The following is a 23,177-nucleotide window of genomic DNA, read 5'->3' as shown; positions in this document are numbered from 1 at the left end:
AAGAAAACTATAGGCATGCAAAGGAGCCCGGCTAGCTCAGTCGGTAGAGCATGAGACTCTTAATCTCAGGGTCGTGGGTTCGAGCCCCACGTTGGGCGAAAACAACTAAAATTTTAGTGCTTTTTGACCAAAAAAATAGAAATTGAAAGTCTCTTCACAATATTTGCAATATTTTCATTGTTAACATGCAATGTATGAATGCATGTCTGGATGATGTGTAATGGGGCAATACCATACCTTAATGTATTCACTGTAAAAGAAAAAGTATGCATCATCTTACTATAAAATAAAGTGGAGAAAACACAAATAAGACTTTTTTCCACACAAGTTTAATCGGCTATTTCCTGATATTCTTCAATGCGTTCTGATAGTGACTGGTAATTGTGTTTGATACTTTCTTAGACTATTTCTGCCTCTGGCTGATGTGTATTTTCTTTCCAAACTCCACCAGAGCCTATGATTACACAGCATCATATCTGTGGAAAGCGGCAGTGCAGGGATAGGGAAGAAAACTACAGGCATCTAAAGGAGCCCGGCTAGCTCAGTAGGTAGAGCATGAGACTCTTAATCTCAGGGTCGTGGGTTCGAGCCCCACGTTGGGCGAAAACAACTAAAATTGTAGTGCTTTTTGACCAAAAAAATACATCCTATCTGTGGAAAACGGCAGTGCAGGGATAGGGAAGAAAACTATAGGCATCCAAAGGAGCCCGGCTAGCTCAGTCGGTAGAGCATGAGACTCTTAATCTCAGGGTCGTGGGTTCGAGCCCCACGTTGGGTGAAAACAACTAAAATTTTAGTGCTTTTTGACCAAAAAAATAGAAATTGAAAGTCTCTTTACAATATTTGCAATATTTTCATTGTTAACATGCAATATATGAATGCATGTCTGGATGATGTGTAATGGGGCAATACCACACCTTAATGTATTCACTGTAAAAGAAAAAGTATGCATCATCTTACTATAAAATAAAGTGGAGAAAACACAAATAAGACTTTTTTCCACACAGGTTTAATCGGCTATTTCCTGATATTCTTCAATGCGTTCTGATATTGACTGGTAATTGTGTTTGATACTTTCTTAGACTATTTCTGCCTCTGGCTGATGTGTATTTTCTTTCCAAACTCCACCAGAGCCTATGATTACACAGCATCATATCTGTGGAAAGCGGCAGTGCAGGGATAGGGAAGGAAACTACAGGCGTCCAAAGGAGCCCGGCTAGCTCAGTAGGTAGAGCATGAGACTCTTAATCTCAGGGTCGTGGGTTCGAGCCCCACGTTGGGCGAAAACAACTAAAATTTTAGTGCTTTTTGACCAAAAAAATAGAAATTGAAAGTCTCTTTACAATATTTGCAATATTTTCATTGTTAACATGCAATATATGAATGCATGTCTGGATGCATGTCTTGACCAAAAAAATAGAAATTGAAAGTCTCTTTACAATATTTGCAATATTTTCATTGTTAACATGCAATGTATGAATGCATGTCTGGATGATGTGTAATGGGGCAATACCATACCTTAATGTATTCACTGTAAAAGAAAAAGTATGCATCATCTTACTATAAAATAAAGTGGAGAAAACACAAATAAGACTTTTTTCCACACAGTTTAATCGGCTATTTCCTGATATTCTTCAATGCGTTCTGATATTGACTGGTAATTGTGTTTGATACTTTCTTAGACTATTTCTGCCTCTGGCTGATGTGTATTTTCTTTCCAAACTCCACCAGAGCCTATGATTACACAGCATCCTATCTGTGGAAAACGGCAGTGCAGGGATAGGGAAGAAAACTATAGGCATCCAAAGGAGCCCGGCTAGCTCAGTCGGTAGAGCATGAGACTCTTAATCTCAGGGTCGTGGGTTCGAGCCCCACGTTGGGCGAAAACAACTAAAATTTTAGTGCTTTTTGACCAAAAAAATAGAAATTGAAAGTCTCTTTACAATATTTGCAATATTTTCATTGTTAACATGCAATATATGAATGCATGTCTGGATGCATGTCTTGACCAAAAAAATAGAAATTGAAAGTCTCTTTACAATATTTGCAATATTTTCATTGTTAACATGCAATGTATGAATGCATGTCTGGATGATGTGTAATGGGGCAATACCATACCTTAATGTATTCACTGTAAAAGAAAAAGTATGCATCATCTTACTATAAAATAAAGTGGAGAAAACACAAATAAGACTTTTTTCCACACAGTTTAATCGGCTATTTCCTGATATTCTTCAATGCGTTCTGATATTGACTGGTAATTGTGTTTGATACTTTCTTAGACTATTTCTGCCTCTGGCTGATGTGTATTTTCTTTCCAAACTCCACCAGAGCCTATGATTACACAGCATCCTATCTGTGGAAAGCGGCAGTGCAGGGATAGGGAAGAAAACTATAGGCATCCAAAGGAGCCTGGCTAGTTCAGTTGGTAGAGCATGAGACTCTTAATCTCAGGGTCGTGGGTTCGAACCCCACGTTGGGCAAAAACAACTAAAATTGTAGTGCTTTTTGACCAAAAAAATAGAAATTGAAAGTCTCTTCACAATATTTGCAATATTTTCATTGTTAACATGCAATATATGAATGCATGTCTGGATGATGTGTAATGGGGCAATACCATACCTTAATGTATTCACTGTAAAATAAAAAGTATGTATCATCTTATTATAAAATAAAGTGGAGAAAACACAAATAAGACTTTTTTTCACACAGGTTCAGTCAGCTATTTCTTTATATTCTTCAAAGCGTTCTGATATTGACTGGTAATTGTGTTTGATACTTTCTTAGACTATTTCTGCCTCTGGCTGATGTGTATTTTCTTTCCAAACTCCACCAGAGCCTATGATTACACAGCATCCTATCTGTGGAAACCGGCAGTGCAGGGATAGGGAAGAAAACTATAGGCATGCAAAGGAGCCCGGCTAGCTCAGTCGGTAGAGCATGAGACTCTTAATCTCAGGGTCGTGGGTTCGAGCCCCACGTTGGGCGAAAACAACTAAAATTTTAGTGCTTTTTGACCAAAAAAATAGAAATTGAAAGTCTCTTCACAATATTTGCAATATTTTCATTGTTAACATGCAATATATGAATGCATGTCTGGATGATGTGTAATGGGGCAATACCATACCTTAATGTATTCACTGTAAAAGAAAAAGTATGCATCATCTTACTCTAAAATAAAGTGGAGAAAACACAAATAAGACTTTTTTCCACACAGGTTTAATCGGCTATTTCCTGATATTCTTCAATGCGTTCTGATATTGACTGGTAATTGTGTTTGATACTTTCTTAGACTATTTCTGCCTCTGGCTGATGTGTATTTTCTTTCCAAACTCCACCAGAGCCTATGATTACACAGCATCCTATCTGTGGAAAGCGGCAGTGCAGGGATAGGGAAGAAAACTATAGGCATCCAAAGGAGCCCGGCTAGCTCAGTCGGTAGAGCATGAGACTCTTAATCTCAGGGTCGTGGGTGCGAACCCCACGTTGGGCGAACGCAACTAACATTTTAGTGCTTTTTGACCAAAAAAATAGAAATTGAAAGTCTCTTTACAATATTTGCAATATTTTGATTGTTAACATGCAATACATGAATGCATGTCTGGATGATGTGTAATGGGGCAATACCACACCTTAATGTATTCACTGTAAAAGAAAAAGTATGTATCATCTTACTATAAAATAAAGTGGAGAAAACACAAATAAGACTTTTTTCCACACAGGTTTAATCGGCTATTTCCTGATATTCTTCAATGCGTTCTGAAATTGACTGGTAATTGTGTTTGATACTTTCTTAGACTATTTCTGCCTCTGGCTGATGTGTATTTTCTTTCCAAACTCCACCAGAGCCTATGATTACACAGCATCCTATCTGTGGAAAACAGCAGTGCAGGGATAGGGAAGAAAACTATAAGCATCCAAAGGAGCCCGGCTAGCTCAGTCGGTAGAGCATGAGACTCTTAATCTCAGGGTCGTGGGTTCGAGCCCCACGTTGGGCGAAAACAACTAAAATTGTAGTGCTTTTTGACCAAAAAAATACATCCTATCTGTGGAAAACGGCAGTGCAGGGATAGGGAAGAAAACTATAGGCATCCAAAGGAGCCCGGCTAGCTCAGTCGGTAGAGCATGAGACTCTTAATCTCAGGGTCGTGGGTTCGAGCCCCACGTTGGCGAAAACAACTAAATATTTAATGCTTTTTGACCAAAAAAATAGAAATTGAAAGTCTCTTTACAATATTTGCAATATTTTCATTGTTAACATGCAATATATGAATGCATGTCTGGATGATGTGTAATGGGGCAATACCACACCTTAATGTATTCACTGTAAAAGAAAAAGTATGTATCATCTTACTATAAAATAAAGTGGAGAAAACACAAATAAGACTTTTTTCCACACAGGTTTAATCGGCTATTTCCTGATATTCTTCAATGCGTTCTGATATTGACTGGTAATTGTGTTTGATACTTTCTTAGACTATTTCTGCCTCTGGCTGATGTGTATTTTCTTTCCAAACTCCACCAGAGCCTATGATTACACAGCATCCTATCTGTGGAAAACGGCAGTGCAGGGATAGGGAAGAAAACTATAGGCATCCAAAGGAGCCCGGCTAGCTCAGTCGGTAGAGCATGAGACTCTTAATCTCAGTCGTGGGTTTGAGCCCCACGTTGGGCGAAAACAACTAAAATTGTAGTGCTTTTTGACCAAAAAAATACATCCTATCTGTGGAAAACGGCAGTGCAGGGATAGGGAAGAAAACTATAGGCATCCAATGGAGCCCGGCTAGCTCAGTCGGTAGAGCATGAGACTCTTAATCTCAGGGTCGTGGGTTCGAGCCGCACGTTGGGCGAAAACAACTAAAATTGTAGTGCTTTTTGACCAAAAAAATAAATCCTATCTGTGGAAAGCGGCAGTGCAGGGATAGGGAAGAAAACGTTGGGCGAAAACAACTAAAATTTTAGTGCTTTTTGACCAAAAAAATAGAAATTGAAAGTCTCTTTACAATATTTGCAATATTTTGATTGTTAACATGCAATATATGAATGCATGTCTGGATGATGTGTAATGGGGCAATACCACACCTTAATGTATTCACTGTAAAAGAAAAAGTATGTATCATCTTACTATAAAATAAAGTGGAGAAAACACAAATAAGACTTTTTTCCACACAGGTTTAATCGGCTATTTCCTGATATTCTTCAATGCGTTCTGATATTGACTGGTAATTGTGTTTGATACTTTCTTAGACTATTTCTGCCTCTGGCTGATGTGTATTTTCTTTCCAAACTCCACCAGAGCCTATGATTACACAGCATCCTATCTGTGGAAAACGACAGTGCAGGGATAGGGAAGAAAACTATAGGCATCCAAAGGAGCCCGGCTAGCTCAGTCGGTAGAGCATGAGACTCTTAATCTCAGGGTCGTGGGTTCGAGCCCCACGTTGGGCGAAAACAACTAAAATTGTAGTGATTTTTGACCAAAAAAATACATCCTATCTGTGGAAAACGGCAGTGCAGGGATAGGGAAGAAAACTATAGGCATCCAAAGGAGCCCGGCTAGCTCAGTCGGTAGAGCATGAGACGCTTAATCTCAGGGTCGTGGGTTCGAGCCCCACTTTGGGCAAAAACAACTAAAATTGTAGTGCTTTTTGACCAAAAAAATACATCCTATCTGTGGAAAACGGCAGTGCAGGGATAGGGAAGAAAACTATGGGCATCCAAAGGAGCCCGGCTTGCTCAGTCGGTAGCGCATGAGACTCTTAATCTCAGGGTCGTGGGTTCGAGCCCCACGTTGGGCGAAAACAACTAAAATTTTAGTGCTTTTTGACCAAAAAAATAGAAATTGAAAGTCTCTTTACAATATTTTCAATATTTTGATTGTTAACATGCAATATATGAATGCATGTCTGGATGATGTGTAATGGGGCAATACCACACCTTAATGTATTCACTGTAAAAGAAAAAGTATGTATCATCTTACTATAAAATAAAGTGGAGAAAACACAAATAAGACTTTTTTCCACACAGGTTTAATCGGCTATTTCCTGATATTCTTCAATGCGTTCTGATATTGACTGGTAATTGTGTTTGATACTTTCTTAGACTATTTCTGCCTCTGGCTGATGTGTATTTTCTTTCCAAACTCCACCAGAGCCTATGATTACACAGCATCCTATCTGTGGAAAACGGCAGTGCAGGGATAGGGAAGAAAACTATAGGCATCCAAAGGAGCCCGGCTAGCTCAGTCGGTAGAGCATGAGACTCTTAATCTCAGAGTCGTGGGTTTGAGCCCCACGTTGGGTGAAAACAACTAAAATTGTAGTGCTTTTTGACCAAAAAAATACATCCTATCTGTGGAAAACGGCAGTGCAGGGATAGGGAAGAAAACTATAGGCATCCAATGGATCCCGGCTAGCTCAGTCGGTAGAGCATGAGACTCTTAATTTCAGGGTCGTGGGTTCGAGCCGCACGTTGGGCGAAAACAACTAAAATTGTAGTGCTTTTTTGACCAAAAAAATACATCCTATCTGTGGAAAGCGGCAGTGCAGGGATAGGGAAGAAAACGTTGGGGGAAAACAACTAAAATTTGAGTGCTTTTTGACCAAAAAAATAGAAATTGAAAGTCTCTTTACAATATTTGCAATATTTTGATTGTTAACATGCAATATATGAATGCATGTCTGGATGATGTGTAAGGGGGCAATACCACACCTTAATGTATTCACTGTAAAAGAAAAAGTATGTATCATCTTACTATAAAATAAAGTGGAGAAAACACAAATAAGACTTTTTTCCACACAGGTTTAATCGGCTATTTCCTGATATTCTTCAATGCGTTCTGATATTGACTGGTAATTGTGTTTGATACTTTCTTAGACTATTTCTGCCTCTGGCTGATGTGTATTTTCTTTCCAAACTCCACCAGAGCCTATGATTACACAGCATCCTATCTGTGGAAAACGGCAGTGCAGGGATAGGGAAGAAAACTATGGGCATCCAAAGGAGCCCGGCTTGCTCAGTCGGTAGCGCATGAGACTCTTAATCTCAGGGTCGTGGGTTCGAGCCCCACGTTGGGCGAAAACAACTAAAATTTTAGTGCTTTTTGACCAAAAAAATAGAAATTGAAAGTCTCTTTACAATATTTGCAATATTTTGATTGTTAACATGCAATATATGAATGCATGTCTGGATGATGTGTAATGGGGCAATACCACACCTTAATGTATTCACTGTAAAAGAAAAAGTATGCATCATCTTACTATAAAATAAAGTGGAGAAAACACAAATAAGACTTTTTTCCACACAGGTTTAATCGGCTATTTCCTGATATTCTTCAATGCGTTCTGATATTGACTGGTAATTGTGTTTGATACTTTCTTAGACTATTTCTGCCTCTGGCTGATGTGTATTTTCTTTCCAAACTCCACCAGAGCCTATGATTACACAGCATCCTATCTGTGGAAAACGGCAGTGCAGGGATAGGGAAGAAAACTATAGGCATCCAAAGGAGCCCGGCTAGCTCAGTCGGTAGGGCATGAGACTCTTAATCTCAGAGTCGTGGGTTTGAGCCCCACGTTGGGCGAAAACAACTAAAATTGTAGTGCTTTTTGACCAAAAAAATACATCCTATCTGTGGAAAACGGCAGTGCAGGGATAGGGAAGAAAACTATAGGCATCCAATGGAGCCCGGCTAGCTCAGTCGGTGGAGCATGAGACTCTTAATCTCAGGGTCGTGGGTTCGAGCCGCAAGTTGGGCGAAAACAACTAAAATTGTAGTGCTTTTTTGACCAAAAAAATACATCCTATCTGTGGAAAGCGGCAGTGCAGGGATAGGGAAGAAAACGTTGGGCGAAAACAACTAAAATTTGAGTGCTTTTTGACCAAAAAAATAGAAATTGAAAGTCTCTTTCCAATATTTGCAATATTTTGATTGTTAACATGCAATATATGAATGCATGTCTGGATGATGTGTAATGGGGCAATACCACACCTTAATGTATTCACTGTAAAAGAAAAAGTATGTATCATCTTACTATAAAATAAAGTGGAGAAAACACAAATAAGACTTTTTTCCACACAGGTTTAATCGGCTATTTCCTGATATTCTTCAATGCGTTCTGATATTGACTGGTAATTGTGTTTGATACTTTCTTAGACTATTTCTGCCTCTGGCTGATGTGTATTTTCTTTCCAAACTCCACCAGAGCCTATGATTACACAGCATCCTATCTGTGGAAAACGGCAGTGCAGGGATAGGGAAGAAAACTATAGGCATCCAAAGGAGCCCGGCTAGCTCAGTCGGTAGAGCATGAGACTCTTAATCTCAGGGTCGTGGGTTCGAGCCCCACGTTGGGCGAAAACAACTAAAATTTTTGTGCTTTTTGACCAAAAAAATAGAAATTGAAAGTCTCTTTGCAATATTTTCATTGTTAACATGCAATATATGAATGCATGTCTGGATGATGTGTAATGGGGCAATACCACACCTTAATGTATTCACTGTAAAAGAAAAAGTATGCATCATCTTACTATAAAATAAAGTGGAGAAAACACAAATAAGACTTTTTTCCACACAGGTTTAATCGGCTATTTCCTGATATTCTTCAATGCGTTCTGATATTGACTGGTAATTGTGTTTGATACTTTCTTAGACTATTTCTGCCTCTGGCTGATGTGTATTTTCTTTCCAAACTCCACCAGAGCCTATGATTACACAGCATCCTATCTGTGGAAAACGGCAGTGCAGGGATAGGGAAGAAAACTATAGGCATCCAAAGGAGCCCGGCTAGCTCAGTCGGTAGAGCATGAGACTCTTAATCTCAGAGTCGTGGGTTTGAGCCCCACGTTGGGTGAAAACAACTAAAATTGTAGTGCTTTTTGACCAAAAAAATACATCCTATCTGTGGAAAACGGCAGTGCAGGGATAGGGAAGAAAACTATAGGCATCCAATGGAGCCCGGCTAGCTCAGTCGGTAGAGCATGAGACTCTTAATTTCAGGGTCGTGGGTTCGAGCCGCACGTTGGGCGAAAACAACTAAAATTGTAGTGCTTTTTTGACCAAAAAAATACATCCTATCTGTGGAAAGCGGCAGTGCAGGGATAGGGAAGAAAACGTTGGGGGAAAACAACTAAAATTTGAGTGCTTTTTGACCAAAAAAATAGAAATTGAAAGTCTCTTTACAATATTTGCAATATTTTGATTGTTAACATGCAATATATGAATGCATGTCTGGATGATGTGTAAGGGGGCAATACCACACCTTAATGTATTCACTGTAAAAGAAAAAGTATGTATCATCTTACTATAAAATAAAGTGGAGAAAACACAAATAAGACTTTTTTCCACACAGGTTTAATCGGCTATTTCCTGATATTCTTCAATGCGTTCTGATATTGACTGGTAATTGTGTTTGATACTTTCTTAGACTATTTCTGCCTCTGGCTGATGTGTATTTTCTTTCCAAACTCCACCAGAGCCTATGATTACACAGCATCCTATCTGTGGAAAACGGCAGTGCAGGGATAGGGAAGAAAACTATGGGCATCCAAAGGAGCCCGGCTTGCTCAGTCGGTAGCGCATGAGACTCTTAATCTCAGGGTCGTGGGTTCGAGCCCCACGTTGGGCGAAAACAACTAAAATTTTAGTGCTTTTTGACCAAAAAAATAGAAATTGAAAGTCTCTTTACAATATTTGCAATATTTTGATTGTTAACATGCAATATATGAATGCATGTCTGGATGATGTGTAATGGGGCAATACCACACCTTAATGTATTCACTGTAAAAGAAAAAGTATGCATCATCTTACTATAAAATAAAGTGGAGAAAACACAAATAAGACTTTTTTCCACACAGGTTTAATCGGCTATTTCCTGATATTCTTCAATGCGTTCTGATATTGACTGGTAATTGTGTTTGATACTTTCTTAGACTATTTCTGCCTCTGGCTGATGTGTATTTTCTTTCCAAACTCCACCAGAGCCTATGATTACACAGCATCCTATCTGTGGAAAACGGCAGTGCAGGGATAGGGAAGAAAACTATAGGCATCCAAAGGAGCCCGGCTAGCTCAGTCGGTAGGGCATGAGACTCTTAATCTCAGAGTCGTGGGTTTGAGCCCCACGTTGGGCGAAAACAACTAAAATTGTAGTGCTTTTTGACCAAAAAAATACATCCTATCTGTGGAAAACGGCAGTGCAGGGATAGGGAAGAAAACTATAGGCATCCAATGGAGCCCGGCTAGCTCAGTCGGTGGAGCATGAGACTCTTAATCTCAGGGTCGTGGGTTCGAGCCGCAAGTTGGGCGAAAACAACTAAAATTGTAGTGCTTTTTTGACCAAAAAAATACATCCTATCTGTGGAAAGCGGCAGTGCAGGGATAGGGAAGAAAACGTTGGGCGAAAACAACTAAAATTTGAGTGCTTTTTGACCAAAAAAATAGAAATTGAAAGTCTCTTTCCAATATTTGCAATATTTTGATTGTTAACATGCAATATATGAATGCATGTCTGGATGATGTGTAATGGGGCAATACCACACCTTAATGTATTCACTGTAAAAGAAAAAGTATGTATCATCTTACTATAAAATAAAGTGGAGAAAACACAAATAAGACTTTTTTCCACACAGGTTTAATCGGCTATTTCCTGATATTCTTCAATGCGTTCTGATATTGACTGGTAATTGTGTTTGATACTTTCTTAGACTATTTCTGCCTCTGGCTGATGTGTATTTTCTTTCCAAACTCCACCAGAGCCTATGATTACACAGCATCCTATCTGTGGAAAACGGCAGTGCAGGGATAGGGAAGAAAACTATAGGCATCCAAAGGAGCCCGGCTAGCTCAGTCGGTAGAGCATGAGACTCTTAATCTCAGGGTCGTGGGTTCGAGCCCCACGTTGGGCGAAAACAACTAAAATTTTTGTGCTTTTTGACCAAAAAAATAGAAATTGAAAGTCTCTTTGCAATATTTTCATTGTTAACATGCAATATATGAATGCATGTCTGGATGATGTGTAATGGGGCAATACCACACCTTAATGTATTCACTGTAAAAGAAAAAGTATGCATCATCTTACTATAAAATAAAGTGGAGAAAACACAAATAAGACTTTTTTCCACACAGGTTTAATCGGCTATTTCCTGATATTCTTCAATGCGTTCTGATATTGACTGGTAATTGTGTTTGATACTTTCTTAGACTATTTCTGCCTCTGGCTGATGTGTATTTTCTTTCCAAACTCCATCAGAGCCTATGATTACACAGCATCCTATCTGTGGAAAGCGGCAGTGCAGGGATAGGGAAGAAAACTATAGGCATCCAAAGGAGCCCGGCTAGCTCAGTCGGTAGAGCATGAGACTCTTAATCTCAGGGTCGTGGGTTCGAGCCCCACGTTGGGCGAAAACAACTAAAATTGTAGTGCTTTTTGACCAAAAAAATACATCCTATCTGTGGAAAACGGCAGTGCAGGGATAGGGAAGAAAACTATAGGCATCCAAAGGAGCCCGGCTAGCTCAGTCGGTAGAGCATGAGACTCTTAATCTCAGGGTCGTGGGTTCGAGCCCCACGTTGGGCGAAAACAACTAACATTGTAGTGCTTTTTTGACCAAAAAAATACATCCTATCTGTGGAAAGCGGCAGTGCAGGGATAGGGAAGAAAACGTTGGGCGAAAACAACTAAAATTTGAGTGCTTTTTGACCAAAAAAATAGAAATTGAAAGTCTCTTTACAATATTTGCAATATTTTGATTGTTAACATGCAATATATGAATGCATGTCTGGATGATGTGTAAGGGGGCAATACCACACCTTAATGTATTCACTGTAAAAGAAAAAGTATGTATCATCTTACTATAAAATAAAGTGGAGAAAACACAAATAAGACTTTTCTCCACACAGGTTTAATCGGCTATTTCCTGATATTCTTCAATGCGTTCTGATATTGACTGGTAATTGTGTTTGATACTTTCTTAGACTATTTCTGCCTCTGGCTGATGTGTATTTTCTTTCCAAACTCCACCAGAGCCTATGATTACACAGCATCCTATCTGTGGAAAACGGCAGTGCAGGGATAGGGAAGAAAACTATAGGCATCCAAAGGAGCCCGGCTAGCTCAGTCGGTAGAGCATGAGACTCTTAATCTCAGAGTCGTGGGTTTGAGCCCCACGTTGGGCGAAAACAACTAAAATTGTAGTGCTTTTTGACCAAAAAAATACATCCTATCTGTGGAAAACGGCAGTGCAGGGATAGGGAAGAAAACTATAGGCATCCAATGGAGCCCGGCTAGCTCAGTCGGTAGAGCATGAGACTCTTAATCTCAGGGTCGTGGGTTCGAGCCGCACGTTGGGCGAAAACAACTAAAATTGTAGTGCTTTTTTGACCAAAAAAATACATCCTATCTGTGGAAAGCGGCAGTGCAGGGATAGGGAAGAAAACGTTGGGCGAAAACAACTAAAATTTGAGTGCTTTTTGACCAAAAAAATAGAAATTGAAAGTCTCTTTCCAATATTTGCAATATTTTGATTGTTAACATGCAATATATGAATGCATGTCTGGATGATGTGTAATGGGGCAATACCACACCTTAATGTATTCACTGTAAAAGAAAAAGTATGCATCATCTTACTATAAAATAAAGTGGAGAAAACACAAATAAGACTTTTTTCCACACAGGTTTAATCGGCTATTTCCTGATATTCTTCAATGCGTTCTGATATTGACTGGTAATTGTGTTTGATACTTTCTTAGACTATTTCTGCCTCTGGCTGATGTGTATTTTCTTTCCAAACTCCATCAGAGCCTATGATTACACAGCATCCTATCTGTGGAAAGCGGCAGTGCAGGGATAGGGAAGAAAACTATAGGCATCTAAAGGAGCCCGGCTAGCTCAGTCGGTAGAGCATGAGACTCTTAATCTCAGGGTCGTGGGTTCGAGCCCCACGTTGGGCGAAAACAACTAAAATTTTAGTGCTTTTTGACCAAAAAAATAGAAATTGAAAGTCTCTTTACAATATTTGCAATATTTTGATTATTAACATGCAATATATGAATGCATGTCTGGATGATGTGTAATGGGGCAATACCACACCTTAATGTATTCACTGTAAAAGAAAAAGTATGTATCATCTTACTATAAAATAAAGTGGAGAAAACACAAATAAGACTTTTTTCCACACAGGTTTAATCAGCTATTTCCTGATATTCTTCAATGCGTTCTGATATTGACTGGTAATTGTGTTTGATACTTTCTTAGACTATTTCTGCCTCTGGCTGATGTGTATTTTCTTTCCAAACTCCACCAGAGCCTATGATTACACAGCATCCTATCTGTGGAAAACGGCAGTGCAGGGATAGGGAAGAAAATTATAGGTATCCAAAGGAGCCCGGCTAGCTCAGTCGGTAGAGCATGAGACTCTTAATCTCAGGGTCGTGGGTTCGAGCCCCACGTTGGGCGAAAACAACTAAAATTGTAGTACTTTTTGACCAAAAAAATACATCCTATCTGTGGAAAACGGCAGTGCAGGGATAGGGAAGAAAACTATAGGCATCCAAAGGAGCCCGGCTAGCTCAGTCGGTAGAGAATGAGACTCTTAATCTCAGGGTCGTGGGTGCGAGCCCCACGTTGGGCGAAAACAACTAAAATTTTAATGCTTTTTGACCAAAAAAATAGAAATTGAAAGTCTCTTTACAATATTTGCAATATTTTGATTGTTAACATGCAATATATGAATGCATGTCTGGATGATGTGTAATGGGGCAATACCACACCTTAATGTATTCACTGTAAAAGAAAAAGTATGTATCATCTTACTATAAAATAAAGTGGAGAAAACACAAATAAGACTTTTTTCCACACAGGTTTAATCGGCTATTTCCTGATATTCTTCAATGCGTTCTGATATTGACTGGTAATTGTGTTTGATACTTTCTTAGACTATTTCTGCCTCTGGCTGATGTGTATTTTCTTTCCAAACTCCACCAGAGCCTATGATTACACAGCATCCTATCTGTGGAAAGCGGCAGTGCAGGGATAGGGAAGAAAACTATAGGCATCCAAAGGAGCCCGGCTTGCTCAGTTGGTAGAGCATGAGACTCTTAATCTCAGGGTCGTGGGTTCGAGCCCCACGTTGGGCAAAAACAACTAAAATTGTAGTGCTTTTTGACCAAAAAAATACATCCTATCTGTGGAAAACGGCAGTGCAGGGATAGGGAAGAAAACTATAGGCATCCAAAGGAGCCCGGCTAGCTCAGTCGGTAGAGCATGAGACTCTTAATCTCATGGTCGTGGGTTCGAGCCCCACGTTGGGCGAAAACAACTAAAATTTTAGTGCTTTTTGACCAAAAAAATAGAAATTTAAAGTCTCTTTGCAATATTTTCATTGTTAACATGCAATATATGAATGCATGTCTGGATGATGTGTAATGGGGTAATACCACACCTTAATGTATTCACTGTAAAAGAAAAAGTATGTATCATCTTACTATAAAATAAAGTGGAGAAAACACAAATAAGACTTTTTTCCACACAGGTTTAATCGCCTATTTCCTGATATTCTTCAATGCGTTCTGATATTGACTGGTAATTGTGTTTGATACTTTCTTAGACTATTTCTGCCTCTGGCTGATGTGTATTTTCTTTCCAAACTCCACCAGAGCCTATGATTACACAGCATCCTATCTGTGGAAAACGGCAGTGCAGGGATAGGGAAGAAAACTATAGGCATCCAAAGGAGCCCGGCTAGCTCAGTCGGTAGAGCATGAGACTCGTAATCTCAGGGTCGTGGGTTCGAGCCCCACTTTGGGCAAAAACAACTAAAATTGTAGTGCTTTTTGACCAAAAAAATACATCCTATCTGTGGAAAACGGCAGTGCAGGGATAGGGAAGAAAACTATAGGCATTCAAAGGAGCCCGGCTAGCTCAGTCGGTAGAGCATGAGACTCTTAATCTCAGGGTCGTGGGTGCGAACCCCACGTTGGGCGAAAACAACTAAAATTTTAATGCTTTTTGACCAAAAAAATAGAAATTGAAAGTCTCTTTACAATATTTGCAATATTTTGATTGTTAACATGCAATATATGAATGCATGTCTGGATGATGTGTAATGGGGCAATACCACACCTTAATGTATTCACTGTAAAAGAAAAAGTATGTATCATCTTACTATAAAATAAAGTGGAGAAAACACAAATAAGACTTTTTTCCACACAGGTTTAATCGGCTATTTCCTGATATTCTTCAATGCGTTCTGATATTGACTGGTAATTGTGTTTGATACTTTCTTAGACTATTTCTGCCTCTGGCTGATGTGTATTTTCTTTCCAAACTCCACCAGAGCCTATGATTACACAGCATCCTATCTGTGGAAAACGGCAGTGCAGGGATAGGGAAGAAAACTATAGGTATCCAAAGGAGCCCGGCTAGCTCAGTCGGTAGAGCATGAGACTCTTAATCTCAGGGTCGTGGGTTCGAGCCCCACGTTGGGCGAAAACAACTAAAATTGTAGTACTTTTTGACCAAAAAAATACATCCTATCTGTGGAAAACGGCAGTGCAGGGATAGGGAAGAAAACTATAGGCATCCAAAGGAGCCCGGCTAGCTCAGTCGGTAGAGCATGAGACTCTTAATCTCAGGGTCGTGGGTGCGAGCCCCACGTTGGGCGAAAACAACTAAAATTTTAATGCTTTTTGACCAAAAAAATAGAAATTGAAAGTCTCTTTACAATATTTGCAATATTTTGATTGTTAACATGCAATATATGAATGCATGTCTGGATGATGTGTAATGGGGCAATACCACACCTTAATGTATTCACTGTAAAAGAAAAAGTATGTATCATCTTACTATAAAATAAAGTGGAGAAAACACAAATAAGACTTTTTTCCACACAGGTTTAATCGCCTATTTCCTGATATTCTTCAATGCGTTCTGATATTGACTGGTAATTGTGTTTGATACTTTCTTAGACTATTTCTGCCTCTGGCTGATGTGTATTTTCTTTCCAAACTCCACCAGAGCCTATGATTACACAGCATCCTATCTGTGGAAAACGGCAGTGCAGCGATAGGGAAGAAAACTATAGGCATCCAAAGGAGCCCGGCTAGCTCAGTCGGTAGAGCATGAGACTCTTAATCTCAGGGTCGTGGGTTCGAGCCCCACGTTGGGCAAAAACCACTAAAATTGTAGTGCTTTTTGACCAAAAAAATACATCCTATCTGTGGAAAACGGCAGTGCAGGGATAGGGAAGAAAACTATAGGCATCCAAAGGAGCCCGGCTAGCTCAGTCGGTAGAACATGAGACTCTTAATCTCAGGGTCGTGGGTGCGAACCCCACGTTGGGCGAAAACAACTAAAATTTTAATGCTTTTTGACCAAAAAAATAGAAATTGAAAGTCTCTTTACAATATTTGCAATATTTTGATTGTTAACATGCAATATATGAATGCATGTCTGGATGATGTGTAATGGGGCAATACCACACCTTAATGTATTCACTGTAAAAGAAAAAGTATGTATCATCTTACTATAAAATAAAGTGGAGAAAACACAAATAAGACTTTTTTCCACACAGGTTTAATCGGCTATTTCCTGATATTCTTCAATGCGTTCTGATATTGACTGGTAATTGTGTTTGATACTTTCTTAGACTATTTCTGCCTCTGGCTGATGTGTATTTTCTTTCCAAACTCCACCAGAGCCTATGATTACACAGCATCCTATCTGTGGAAAACGGCAGTGCAGGGATAGGGAAGAAAACTATAGGTATCCAAAGCAGCCCGGCTAGCTCAGTCGGTAGAGCATGAGACTCTTAATCTCAGGGTCGTGGGTTCGAGCCCCACGTAGGGCGAAAACAACTAAAATTTTAGTGCTTTTTGACCAAAAAAATACATCCTATCTGTGGAAAACGGCAGTGCAGGGATAGGGAAGAAAACTACAGGCATCTAAAGGAGCCCGGCTAGCTCAGTCGGTAGAGCATGAGACTCTTAATCTCAGGGTTGTGGGTGCGAGCCCCACGTTGGGCAAAAACAACTAAAATTTTAATGCTTTTTGACCAAAAAAATAGAAATTGAAAGTCTCTTTACAATATTTGCAATATTTTGATTGTTAACATGCAATATATGAATGCATGTCTGGATGATGTGTAATGGGGCAATACCACACCTTAATGTATTCACTGTAAAAGAAAAAGTATGTATCATCTTACTATAAAATAAAGTGGAGAAAACACAAATAAGACTTTTTTCCACACAGGTTTAATCAGCTATTTCCTGATATTCTTCAATGCGTTTTGATATTGACTGGTAATTGTGTTTGATACTTTCTTAGACTATTTCTGCCTCTGGCTGATGTGTATTTTCTTTCCAAACTCCACCAGAGCCTATGATTACACAGCATCCTATCTGTGGAAAACGGCAGTGCAGGGATAGGGAAGAAAACTATAGGCATCCAAAGGAGCCCGGCTAGCTCAGTCGGTAGAGCATGAGACTCTTAATCTCAGGGTCGTGGGTTCGAGCCCCACGTTGGGCAACAACAACTAAAATTGTAGTGCTTTTTGACCAAAAAAATACATCCTATCTGTGGAAAACGGCAGTGCAGGGATAGGGAAGAAAACTATAGGCATCCAAAGGAGCCCGGCTAGCTCAGTCGGTAGAGCATGAGACTCTTAATCTCAGGGTCGTGGGTGCGAGCCCCACGTTGGGCGAAAACAACTAAAATTTTAATGCTTTTTGACCAAAAAAATAGAAATTGAAAGTCTCTTTACAATATTTGCAATATTTTGATTGTTAACATGCAATATATGAATGCATGTCTGGATGATGTGTAATGGGGCAATACCACACCTTAATGTATTCACTGTAAAAGAAAAAGTATGTATCATCTTACTATAAAATAAAGTGGAGAAAACACAAATAAGACTTTTTTCCACACAGGTTTAATCGGCTATTTCCTGATATTCTTCAATGCGTTCTGATATTGACTGGTAATTGTGTTTGATACTTTCTTAGACTATTTCTGCCTCTGGCTGATGTGTATTTTCTTTCCAAACTCCACCAGAGCCTATGATTACACAGCATCCTATCTGTGGAAAGCGGCAGTGCAGGGATAGGGAAGAAAACTATAGGCATCCAAAGGAGCCTGGCTAGCTCAGTTGGTAGAGCATGAGACTCTTAATCTCAGGGTCGTGGGTTCGAGCCCCACGTTGGGCAAAAACAACTAAAATTGTAGTGCTTTTTGACCAAAAAAATACATCCTATCTGTGGAAAACGGCAGTGCAGGGATAGGGAAGAAAACTATAGGCATCCAAAGGAGCCCGGCTAGCTCAGTCGGTAGAGCATGAGACTCTTAATCTCAGGGTTGTGGGTTCGAGCCCCATGTTGGGCGAAAACCACTAAAATTGTAGTGCTTTTTGACCAAAAAAATACATCCTATCTGTGGAAACCGGCAGTGCAGGGATAGGGAAGAAAACTATGGGCATCCAAAGGAGCCTGGCTTGCTCAGTCGGTAGCGCATGAGACTCTTAATCTCAGGGTCGTGGGTTCGAGCCCCACGTTGGGCGAAAGCAACTAAAATTCTAGTGCTTTTTGACCAAAAAAATAGAAATTGAAAGTCTCTTTACAATATTTGCAATATTTTGATTGTTAACATGCAATATATGAATGCATGTCTGGATGATGTGCAATGGGGCAATACCACACCTTAATGTATTCACTGTAAAAGAAAAAGTATGTATCATCTTACTATAAAATAAAGTGGAGAAAACACAAATAAGACTTTTTTCCACACAGGTTTAATCGGCTATTTCCTGATATTCTTCAATGTGTTCTGATATTGACTGGTAATTGTGTTTGATACTTTCTTAGACTATTTCTGCCTCTGGCTGATGTGTATTTTCTTTCCAAACTCCACCAGAGCCTATGATTACACAGCATCCTATCTGTGGAAAACGGCAGTGCAGGGATAGGGAAGAAAACTATAGGCATCCAAAGGAGCCCGGCTAGCTCAGTTGGTAGAGCATGAGACTCTTAATCTCAGGGTCGTGGGTTCGAGCCCCACGTTGGGCGAAAACAACTAAAATTTTAGTGCTTTTTGACCAAAAAAATAGAAATTGAAAGTCTCTTTACAATATTTGCAATATTTTGATTGTTAACATGCAATATATGAATGCATGTCTGGATGATGTGTAATGGGGCAATACCACACCTTAATGTATTCACTGTAAAAGAAAAAGTATGTATCATCTTACTATAAAATAATGTGGAGAAAACACAAATAAGACTTTTTTCCACACAGGTTTAATCGGCTATTTCCTGATACTCTTCAATGCGTTCTGATATTGACTGGTAATTGTGTTTGATACTTTCTTAGACTATTTCTGCCTCTGGCTGATGTGTATTTTCTTTCCAAACTCCACCAGAGCCTATGATTACACAGCATCCTATCTGTGGAAAGCGGCTGTGCAGGGATAGGGAAGAAAACTATAGGCATCCAAAAGAGCCCGGCTAGCTCAGTCGGTAGAGCATGAGACTCTTAATCTCAGGGTCGTGGGTTCGAGCCCCACGTTGGGCGAAAACAACTAAAATTGTAGTGCTTTTTGACCAAAAAAATACATCCTATCTGTGGAAAACGGCAGTGCAGGGATAGGGAAGAAAACTATGGGCATCCAAAGGAGCCCGGCTTGCTCAGTCGGTAGCGCATGAGACTCTTAATCTCAGGGTCGTGGGTTCGAGCCCCACGTTGGGCGAAAACAACTAAAATTTTAGTGCTTTTTGACCAAAAAAATAGAAATTGAAAGTCTCTTTACAATATTTGCAATATTTTCATTGTTAACATGCAATATATGAATGCATGTCTGGATGATGTGTAATGGGGCAATACCACACCTTAATGTATTCACTGTAAAAGAAAAAGTATGTATCATCTTACTATAAAATAAAGTGGAGAAAACACAAATAAGACTTTTTTCTACACAGGTTTAATCGGCTATTTCCTGATATTCTTCAATGCGTTCTGATATTGACTGGTAATTGTGTTTGATACTTTCTTAGACTATTTCTGCCTCTGGCTGATGTGTATTTTCTTTCCAAACTCCACCAGAGCCTATGATTACACAGCATCCTATCTGTGGAAAGCGGCTGTGCAGGGATAGGGAAGAAAACTATAGGCATCCAAAGGAGCCCGGCTAGCTCAGTCGGTAGAGCATGAGACTCTTAATCTCAGGGTCGTGGGTTCGAGCCCCATGTTGGGCGAAAACAACTAAAATTGTAGTGCTTTTTGACCAAAAAAATAGAAATTGAAAGTCTCTTTGCAATATTTTCATTGTTAACATGCAATATATGAATGCATGTCTGGATGATGTGTAATGGGGCAATACCACATCTTAATGTATTCACTGTAAAAGAAAAAGTATGTATCATCTTACTATAAAATAAAGTGGAGAAAACACAAATAAGACTTTTTTCCACACAGGTTTAATCGGCTATTTCCCTGATATTCTTCAATGCGTTCTGATATTGACTGGTAATTGTGTTTGATACTTTCTTAGACTATTTCTGCCTTTGGCTGATGTGTATTTTCTTTCCAAACTCCACCAGAGCCTATGATTACACAGCATCCTATCTGTGGAAAACGGCAGTGCAGGGATAGGGAAGAAAACTATAGGCATCCAAAGGAGCCCGGCTAGCTCAGTCGGTAGAGCATGAGACTCTTAATCTCAGGGTCGTGGGTTCGAGCCCCACGTTGGGCGAAAACAACTAAAATTGTAGTGCTTTTTGACCAAAAAAATACATCCTATCTGTGGAAAACGGCAGTGCAGGGATAGGGAAGAAAACTATAGGCATCCAAAGGAGCCCGGCTAGCTCAGTCGGTAGAGCATGAGACTCTTAATCTCAGGGTCGTGGGTTCGAGCCCCATGTTGGCGAAAACAACTAAAATTTTAATGCTTTTTGACCAAAAAAATAGAAATTGAAAGTCTCTTTACAATATTTGCAATATTTTCATTGTTAACATGCAATATATGAATGCATGTCTGGATGATGTGTAATGGGGCAATACCACACCTTAATGTATTCACTGTAAAAGAAAAAGTATGTATCATCTTACTATAAAATAAAGTGGAGAAAACACAAATAAGACTTTTTTCCACACAGGTTTAATCGGCTATTTCCTGATATTCTTCAATGCGTTCTGATATTGACTGGTAATTGTGTTTGATACTTTCTTAGACTATTTCTGCCTCTGGCTGATGTGTATTTTCTTTCCAAACTCCACCAGAGCCTATGATTACACAGCATCCTATCTGTGGAAAGCGGCAGTGCAGGGATAGGGAAGAAAACTATAAGCATCCAAAGGAGCCCGGCTAGCTCAGTCGGTAGAGCATGAGACTCTTAATCTCAGGGTCGTGGGTTCGAGCCCCATGTTGGGCGAAAACAACTAAAATTTTAGTGCTTTTTGACCAAAAAAATAGAAATTGAAAGTCTCTTTGCAATATTTTCATTGTTAACATGCAATATATGAATGCATGTCTGGATGATGTGTAATGGGGCAATACCACACCTTAATGTATTCACTGTAAAAGAAAAAGTATGTATCATCTTACTATAAAATAAAGTGGAGAAAACACAAATAAGACTTTTTTCCACACAGGTTTAATCGGCTATTTCCCGATATTCTTCAATGCGTTCTGATATTGACTGGTAATTGTGTTTGATACTTTCTTAGACTATTTCTGCCTCTGGCTGATGTGTATTTTCTTTCCAAACTCCACCAGAGCCTATGATTACACAGCATCCTATCTGTGGAAAGCGGCAGTGCAGGGATAGGGAAGAAAACTATAGGCATCCAAAGGAGCCCGGCTAGCTCAGTCAGTAGAGCATGAGACTCTTAATCTCAGGGTCGTGGGTGCGAACCCCACGTTGGGCGAAAACAACTAAAATTTTAGTGCTTTTTGACCAAAAAAATAGAAATTGAAAGTCTCTTTACAATATTTGCAATATTTTGATTGTTAACATGCAATATATGAATGCATGTCTGGATGATGTGTAATGGGGCAATACCACACCTTAATGTATTCACTGTAAAAGAAAAAGTATGTATCATTTTACTATAAAATAAAGTGGAGAAAACACAAATAAGACTTTTTTCCACACAGGTTTAATCGGCTATTTCCTGATATTCTTCAATGCGTTCTGATATTGACTGGTAATTGTGTTTGATACTTTCTTAGACTATTTCTGCCTTTGGCTGATGTGTATTTTCTTTCCAAACTCCACCAGAGCCTATGATTACACAGCATCCTATCTGTGGAAAACGGCAGTGCAGGGATAGGGAAGAAAACTATAGGCATCCAAAGGAGCCCGGCTAGCTCAGTCGGTAGAGCATGAGACTCTTAATCTCAGGGTCGTGGGTTCGAGCCCCACGTTGGGCGAAAACAACTAAAATTGTAGTGCTTTTTGACCAAAAAAATACATCCTATCTGTGGAAAACGGCAGTGCAGGGATAGGGAAGAAAACTATAGGCATCCAAAGGAGCCCGGCTAGCTCAGTCGGTAGAGCATGAGACTCTTAATCTCAGGGTCGTGGGTTCGAGCCCCATGTTGGCGAAAACAACTAAAATTTTAATGCTTTTTGACCAAAAAAATAGAAATTGAAAGTCTCTTTACAATATTTGCAATATTTTCATTGTTAACATGCAATATATGAATGCATGTCTGGATGATGTGTAATGGGGCAATACCACACCTTAATGTATTCACTGTAAAAGAAAAAGTATGTATCATCTTACTATAAAATAAAGTGGAGAAAACACAAATAAGACTTTTTTCCACACAGGTTTAATCGGCTATTTCCTGATATTCTTCAATGCGTTCTGATATTGACTGGTAATTGTGTTTGATACTTTCTTAGACTATTTCTGCCTCTGGCTGATGTGTATTTTCTTTCCAAACTCCACCAGAGCCTATGATTACACAGCATCCTATCTGTGGAAAGCGGCAGTGCAGGGATAGGGAAGAAAACTATAGGCATCCAAAGGAGCCCGGCTAGCTCAGTCGGTAGAGCATGAGACTCTTAATCTCAGTGTCGTGGGTTCGAGCCCCATGTTGGGCGAAAACAACTAAAATTTTAGTGCTTTTTGACCAAAAAAATAGAAATTGAAAGTCTCTTTGCAATATTTTCATTGTTA

General features: G+C 39.5%; 21 non-coding genes across 21 annotated transcripts; all 21 read left to right on the top strand.

The window, feature by feature from the left end:
- Positions 1-25: 25 nt before the first annotated feature.
- TRNAK-CUU (transfer RNA lysine (anticodon CUU)) lies at positions 26-98 on the top strand. The gene has a single exon. It is a non-coding gene; the product is annotated as a tRNA-Lys (tRNA).
- Positions 99-1,810: 1,712 nt separating this feature from the next.
- TRNAK-CUU (transfer RNA lysine (anticodon CUU)) lies at positions 1,811-1,883 on the top strand. Its single transcript has one exon. It is a non-coding gene; the product is annotated as a tRNA-Lys (tRNA).
- A 1,032-nt stretch (positions 1,884-2,915) lies between these two features.
- TRNAK-CUU (transfer RNA lysine (anticodon CUU)) lies at positions 2,916-2,988 on the top strand. The gene has a single exon. It is a non-coding gene; the product is annotated as a tRNA-Lys (tRNA).
- Positions 2,989-3,925: 937 nt separating this feature from the next.
- TRNAK-CUU (transfer RNA lysine (anticodon CUU)) lies at positions 3,926-3,998 on the top strand. The gene has a single exon. It is a non-coding gene; the product is annotated as a tRNA-Lys (tRNA).
- Positions 3,999-5,375: 1,377 nt separating this feature from the next.
- On the top strand, positions 5,376-5,448 carry TRNAK-CUU (transfer RNA lysine (anticodon CUU)). Its single transcript has one exon. It is a non-coding gene; the product is annotated as a tRNA-Lys (tRNA).
- Positions 5,449-8,283: 2,835 nt separating this feature from the next.
- Positions 8,284-8,356, top strand: TRNAK-CUU (transfer RNA lysine (anticodon CUU)). Its single transcript has one exon. It is a non-coding gene; the product is annotated as a tRNA-Lys (tRNA).
- A 2,476-nt stretch (positions 8,357-10,832) lies between these two features.
- TRNAK-CUU (transfer RNA lysine (anticodon CUU)) lies at positions 10,833-10,905 on the top strand. Its single transcript has one exon. It is a non-coding gene; the product is annotated as a tRNA-Lys (tRNA).
- Positions 10,906-11,328: 423 nt separating this feature from the next.
- Positions 11,329-11,401, top strand: TRNAK-CUU (transfer RNA lysine (anticodon CUU)). Its single transcript has one exon. It is a non-coding gene; the product is annotated as a tRNA-Lys (tRNA).
- A 102-nt stretch (positions 11,402-11,503) lies between these two features.
- On the top strand, positions 11,504-11,576 carry TRNAK-CUU (transfer RNA lysine (anticodon CUU)). Its single transcript has one exon. It is a non-coding gene; the product is annotated as a tRNA-Lys (tRNA).
- Positions 11,577-12,876: 1,300 nt separating this feature from the next.
- TRNAK-CUU (transfer RNA lysine (anticodon CUU)) lies at positions 12,877-12,949 on the top strand. Its single transcript has one exon. It is a non-coding gene; the product is annotated as a tRNA-Lys (tRNA).
- Positions 12,950-13,381: 432 nt separating this feature from the next.
- On the top strand, positions 13,382-13,454 carry TRNAK-CUU (transfer RNA lysine (anticodon CUU)). The gene has a single exon. It is a non-coding gene; the product is annotated as a tRNA-Lys (tRNA).
- A 782-nt stretch (positions 13,455-14,236) lies between these two features.
- On the top strand, positions 14,237-14,309 carry TRNAK-CUU (transfer RNA lysine (anticodon CUU)). Its single transcript has one exon. It is a non-coding gene; the product is annotated as a tRNA-Lys (tRNA).
- Positions 14,310-14,732: 423 nt separating this feature from the next.
- Positions 14,733-14,805, top strand: TRNAT-CGU (transfer RNA threonine (anticodon CGU)). The gene has a single exon. It is a non-coding gene; the product is annotated as a tRNA-Thr (tRNA).
- A 607-nt stretch (positions 14,806-15,412) lies between these two features.
- On the top strand, positions 15,413-15,485 carry TRNAK-CUU (transfer RNA lysine (anticodon CUU)). The gene has a single exon. It is a non-coding gene; the product is annotated as a tRNA-Lys (tRNA).
- A 607-nt stretch (positions 15,486-16,092) lies between these two features.
- TRNAK-CUU (transfer RNA lysine (anticodon CUU)) lies at positions 16,093-16,165 on the top strand. Its single transcript has one exon. It is a non-coding gene; the product is annotated as a tRNA-Lys (tRNA).
- A 1,287-nt stretch (positions 16,166-17,452) lies between these two features.
- On the top strand, positions 17,453-17,525 carry TRNAK-CUU (transfer RNA lysine (anticodon CUU)). The gene has a single exon. It is a non-coding gene; the product is annotated as a tRNA-Lys (tRNA).
- A 607-nt stretch (positions 17,526-18,132) lies between these two features.
- Positions 18,133-18,205, top strand: TRNAK-CUU (transfer RNA lysine (anticodon CUU)). Its single transcript has one exon. It is a non-coding gene; the product is annotated as a tRNA-Lys (tRNA).
- Positions 18,206-18,987: 782 nt separating this feature from the next.
- TRNAK-CUU (transfer RNA lysine (anticodon CUU)) lies at positions 18,988-19,060 on the top strand. Its single transcript has one exon. It is a non-coding gene; the product is annotated as a tRNA-Lys (tRNA).
- A 432-nt stretch (positions 19,061-19,492) lies between these two features.
- TRNAK-CUU (transfer RNA lysine (anticodon CUU)) lies at positions 19,493-19,565 on the top strand. The gene has a single exon. It is a non-coding gene; the product is annotated as a tRNA-Lys (tRNA).
- Positions 19,566-20,669: 1,104 nt separating this feature from the next.
- TRNAK-CUU (transfer RNA lysine (anticodon CUU)) lies at positions 20,670-20,742 on the top strand. Its single transcript has one exon. It is a non-coding gene; the product is annotated as a tRNA-Lys (tRNA).
- A 1,607-nt stretch (positions 20,743-22,349) lies between these two features.
- On the top strand, positions 22,350-22,422 carry TRNAK-CUU (transfer RNA lysine (anticodon CUU)). Its single transcript has one exon. It is a non-coding gene; the product is annotated as a tRNA-Lys (tRNA).
- Positions 22,423-23,177: the final 755 nt, after the last annotated feature.

The sequence above is a fragment of the Ambystoma mexicanum genome, chromosome 4q (genome assembly GCF_040938575.1).
Source record: "Ambystoma mexicanum isolate Mex_15411 chromosome 4q, UKY_AmexF1_1, whole genome shotgun sequence".
NCBI lineage: Eukaryota > Metazoa > Chordata > Amphibia > Caudata > Ambystomatidae > Ambystoma > Ambystoma mexicanum.
Note: the sequence above shows the minus strand (reverse complement) of the source record. Positions and strands in the feature narration are given on the sequence as shown.